The sequence below is a fragment of the Rhipicephalus sanguineus genome, chromosome 7 (assembly GCF_013339695.2).
Source record: "Rhipicephalus sanguineus isolate Rsan-2018 chromosome 7, BIME_Rsan_1.4, whole genome shotgun sequence".
Taxonomy (NCBI): domain Eukaryota; kingdom Metazoa; phylum Arthropoda; class Arachnida; order Ixodida; family Ixodidae; genus Rhipicephalus; species Rhipicephalus sanguineus.
The window spans coordinates 7,038,554-7,044,094 of record NC_051182.1 but is presented as its reverse complement, the minus strand read 5'-3'; positions in this window follow the sequence as shown (position 1 = coordinate 7,044,094).

Below are 5,541 nucleotides of genomic sequence, written 5' to 3'. Positions count from 1 at the left end.
AATTATCCATCGTCATCGGCCACAACATCAACAACATAATGCCTTACAGGTGTTTAGCAGGTACCACGGTTCTCTGCAGAATGACGAAAAATTGTATAGTGGCTACTTCCCGACTTCACAAAAATTATGATGATTTAGAGTGCAGTGGGTTCCTCGCAAGTGCACTTCTAGTGGTTACCAAGGAAGCCCATAATGCTCGCATGATCAATTTCCTCTGGGTCTGAATAAAGTTAATTCCCCTCTATCTCTTTCTCACGTTAACGTATGTTATAAAGCGTGGTGGGAGTGTTAAATAACGACCGGGCGCCAAAAGGGAGCGCGCGCTCGATTCCCACAATGTACACAGTATTCTCACTGTTGAGACAATTACCGACAAGGTAAAAGCGCTGCTATTGTGTCCAGGTCTTCTATTGTCCTCATTACAAGTACGCTGTTAATTTTTGCCATGAACCAATAGAAAGTCACCCAAACTTCACTCCTAAACAGAGCAGCTGTAATTGATCGAGAAACTAGTGTACAACGTATTTAAATACGAAGTGAAGCTCACTAACATTCACCCTCCTTTACACTATAATCCTAATTTCACTGACATCGAAAACTACCCGAATTTTGGTACACAGGACGAGAGTAACACTGCTATAGTCGGTGACAAGCTAAAAATAAAAAGTAAACTGTACCGCTGTCCAGTTGTATTATGCGCGTCCAACTACGGCTGCTCCTTACCATGACGTAACGGTTAAGACGAACCATCTAAAAAGCCGACATGGCGCCGTTCGCGACGAGAGGCGAGGTACCGCTGCACCGCGACCGAGATCCGTCAATTCGAATTTCCTGCAGTGTTTGTTTGTTCCAGAAGAAGCTATTTCCTACTGTTATCCGCACGTGCCCAGCATCAATCACGCCGATCGTCATTCGATGCACTAAAGCTTGTGACTGTGCCACGTTTGAGGTGCACCGAAGCGGCAGCAGCTCGGAGTGTTCTACAATGCTTTAGCGCGTTCCGTCGTTTCGGCAGCGTCAAGTTGCAACACGGCCTGTGTTGCCTCCATTGCTAGGATACACCAAGTATATCGCCTGATGGTCACCACATCGGCGATTGTCGTCACGTTCATTCGAGTGCAGTGAGCTGAAAGTGCACTCGGAGTGTGCGCGTCTGTGTACGATTTACACTCCTAAAAAAAGGGTGTCTGTACTGACTACCTTTGGGTGGTAATCGCCTCGCTACACATATGATGACCTTTTGGGGTGTCAAACGACTCCCTTCGTTCTTCAGACCAACGACTCCCTTCTTCACAATTTGGGTCAAACGACTCCCTTTCTTCGCAAGCAGAGAGAGAGTATTACTCCCAACGCAGTCTACGCGACTACCTTTTATTTCCCGCTAGTACCTATAGGTAGTCAGGTGTGACCCCTTTGCCATGGTAACGCTGACCCCCACTGGAGCGTTCCTTTGACTCCGTTGTCCTTAAGGACAGTGGTGTACATGACTCCCCTGGCAAGAGTCAGTGTGACCACTTCGTGGTACTCAATGAGACACTCTGCAACAAATAATGCGTTTATTTTTCTTCTTGGTCGATATTGATGAAACTTGCTGAGTTTAGGTTTACTTATGTGGCGATTTCAAATATGCAATTATCTGGAAGAAAACGCAGTTTTGACACAAAAATTTCATGTGTCTTGATGAGCAAGCCTTTCCAAACTTGGAGTTACAAAGTAAATCGACATATCGCTATAGTTAGGGGATAAAAACTGTATGCAATAGTTTTAAAGGAGTTTACTGCGCTGTTCTGGCATAATGTTCATGAACCCACTAGCCCCATACGAACTCGCGTTTTAAACCCATTGAGTTAAAAGTTACGTAATATTGAACTCTCGTGAGCGAATCACCAGCTAGACATACACTTACTGGTCAATGTTCAGCATACTATGACTATTGTTAAGTGGGTTTAGGACATGCATTCTGGTTATGTTTGCATACAGTTCCCATTTCATATTATGTGATATGCTTACTTTGTAACTCGTGCAGGCCTAACATGGCACATGAAATGTTTGATATACTTAATTAACACGACATATAATAGTAAAAAATATTTGCATTTTCAAAATCAGCGTACAAATACACATAAACTAAACAAGTTTTATAGAGATTGATCAAGAATTTCAAAAGAACTTCAAATCAGAGCGAACACCATTAGGGTTTTTATCTGACAATCGACGAAAGTTGGTGCCGCTACCTCTTGTTACTCAACAAGGCACTTCCACCGGGTTTACTCAAACAGGAACACGTGGTGGATGCATGACAGCCGCAACAAGTTTTTGTAGCACTTTACAGTGCTGCACTCGATTCCTCTGGGGAAATAAATAACTCGAAGTTTATATAGATGAGTCTCAGAACATTTCCGCTCGCGTAAAACAACAAAAAATGTTGATTCTAGAAAAGAGTAAGCCATGCAAACGGAAACGAAGAGATGCGACAGCTCAAACGCTAGCGTTTGGTTTGTCTGTGTCTTCTCTTTCACGTCTGCATGCCTTCATCCTATAAACAAACTGAATTTCTGCGATTCGTAAATTATTCTTTGAATCGGTTTTAAACACTTCATGCCATTTCATACATGTTCACATTGTAATGACAACCTACTGTTTTATCAGTAAGCACCTAAACTATAGCAGAACATCCTGCGAATAATGCGTAGTCCTTAGCCACGTCACCACCATGTTTAAGCATTATATATATATATACATATATATATATATATATATATTATATCTTATATATATATATATATATATATATATATATATATATAGATAATATATATAGTGTGTGTGTGTGTGTGTATGTGTGTGTGTGTGTGTGTGTGTGTGTGTGTGTGTGTGTGGTGTGTGTGTGTGTGTTGTGTGTTGTTTGACATTTTTGAGCGCGCAAAAGAACAGGGACGAAAAACGACGCGGACACAGCGCTGACTTCCAACATATGCTTTATTTTCTACAGTGGTACATATCTATAAGACAACAAAAAGCAACGCACGCAGGCGCATTGTACAGGAAGGCTTCATGTAAAACCACAAATAAGTATGCATGATAAGCAATCAAACAACCTGATACCGGATTTTTTTCTTCTTTAAGAGATGAAGCGGTCATTCCTGACTACCAATCGTCTAGTCACCCTGTGGGCCTTGCTTAGAAGTCTAGTTCTTTTTGGATAGGTCAATTGAAGGTGCACTAATGCACATGTCTCCCAAACGCAATCTTCGCCGCTTCAATTATCTCACGTGTTGTTTGTGCCTGGCTCCTTCCTGCACGCATACATGGGATCGCACCCACACTTCCTGCAGTGGAAAGCCAAATGTCCCACACCTCCAGTTCGCACGTTATTTGCGTGCTCACGCAGCCTGTCATTGGCACACCGTCCCGTCTGCCCTATGTATTTCTTGCCACAGGACAGCAGTAACTCATAAACGATGTTCTCACATTAACAAAGCTTTGTTTGTGCTTTTTTGGCACCTGGGTTTTTCAGAACCCTGTAGGAGGCCTTGCACAGATTATAAAGCTTGTTTGGTGCTGAAAGGACGACTCTTACGTTGGCGTTGTTTCCTATCTTTTTCAGCCTATGTGAGACATCGTGAAGGTACGGTATGACGGCGCATTTCTGCTTGACAGGCTCCGTTTCTGGTGAAGCCTGCTCCTCACCCTCGCGAGCATGTTTGACAGTCTTGAGAACCCTCCGCCACAGATGTGACGACATACTGAGGAAACCCCGCCTTTTTCAGGCGGTCAGCTTGCGCCTGGAAACTACACGAACACTTGTGAGGACATGGCGGCGAAGCGCATTCATTAGGGTTAATTTTGCAATACCCCTTTAACTAGCTTGGAGTGGCCCGAAGAAAACGGCAGAAGCGTTATTGGCCCTAGGCTCGACGACCAGCAGACTGGTCTCGCTCGAAGAACATTCGTATGTCAAGAAAACGCAAGGCGTTGTTTTGCGGCATTTCATGCGTGACTGCGAGCGGTTGCAGGAAACGCGTGAACAGATCAATACGTTTGAAGAATCATGCCAAATTCGCCTGGACTTGATTCTAGAAAGACAACGTAGTCATCTACATATCTAAACACCTTCTTTACATTTGTGCCTGTTAGCTCTGTTTCTAGTTTCTAGTAACAGGCACAAATGAGAGAAGGTGTTTAGATATGTCTTTCTAGAATCAAGTCCAGGCGAATTGGCAATGATTCTTCAAACGTACTTGATCTGTTCACGCGTTTCCTGCAACCGCTCGCAGTCACGCATGAAATGCCGCAAAACAACGCCTTGCGTTTTCTTGACATACGAATGTTCTTCGAGCGAGACCAGGTCTGCTGGTCGTCGAGCCTAGGGCCAATAAGCCGCTTCTGCCGTTTTCTTCGGGCCACTCCAAGCTAGTTAAAAGGGTATTGCAAATTAACCCTAATGAATGCGCTTCGCCGCTCATGTCCTCACAAGTGTTCGTGTAGTTTCCAGGCGCAAGCTGACCGCCTGAAAAAGGCGGGGTTTCCTCAGTATGTCGTCACATCTGTGGCGGAGGGTCTTCTCAAGACTGTCAAACATGCTCGCGAGGGTGAGGAGCAGGCTTCACCAGAAACGGAGCCTGTCAAGCAGAAATGCGCCGTCATACCGTACCTTCACGATGTCTCACATAGGCTGAAAAAGATAGGAAACAACGCCAACGTAGAGTCGTCCTTTCAGCACCAAACAAGCTTTATACTGTGCAAGGCCTCCTACAGTGGTTCTGAAAAACCCAGTGCCAAAAAAAGCACAAAGAAAGCTTTGTTAAATGTGAGAACATCGTTTATGAGTTACTGCTGTCCTGTGGCAAGAAATACATAGGGCAGACGGGACGGTGTGCCAATGACAGGCTGCGTGAGCACGCAATAACGTGCGAACTGGAGGTGTGGGACATTTGGCTTTCCACTGCAGGAAGGTGGGTGCGATCCCATGTATTCGCCGTGCACTGCGACAGGAAGGAGCCAGGCACAAACAACACGTGAGATAATTGAAGCGGCGAAGATTGCAAGTTTGGGAGACATGTGCATTAGTGCACCTTCAATTGTCCAAAAAGAACTAGACTTTCTAAGCAAGGCCCACAGGGTGACTAGACGATAGTGGTAGTCAGGAATGACCGCTTCTCTTAAAGAAGAAAAAAATCCGGTATCAGGTTGTTGATTGCTTATCATGCATACTTATTTGTGGTTTTACATGAAGCCTTCCTGTACAATGCGCCTGCGTGCGTTGCTTTTTGTTGTCTATATAGATATGTACCACTGTAGAAATAAAGCATATGTTGGAAGTCAGCGCTGTGTCCGCGTCGTTTTTCGTCCCTGTTCTTTTGCGCGCTCAAAAGTCAAACATGAATTACCAACTTGCCCTGCCTACGCTCTCTCATATACGTCGTGATGTGGAATCATTAAATTTTTGCACAACATAATCAATAATTCATATCGCATTTCAAACACAGCTTTTTTGTCCTTTGCCAAGCCTTCCTCTACGCGTAACTTCCATAAACTTAA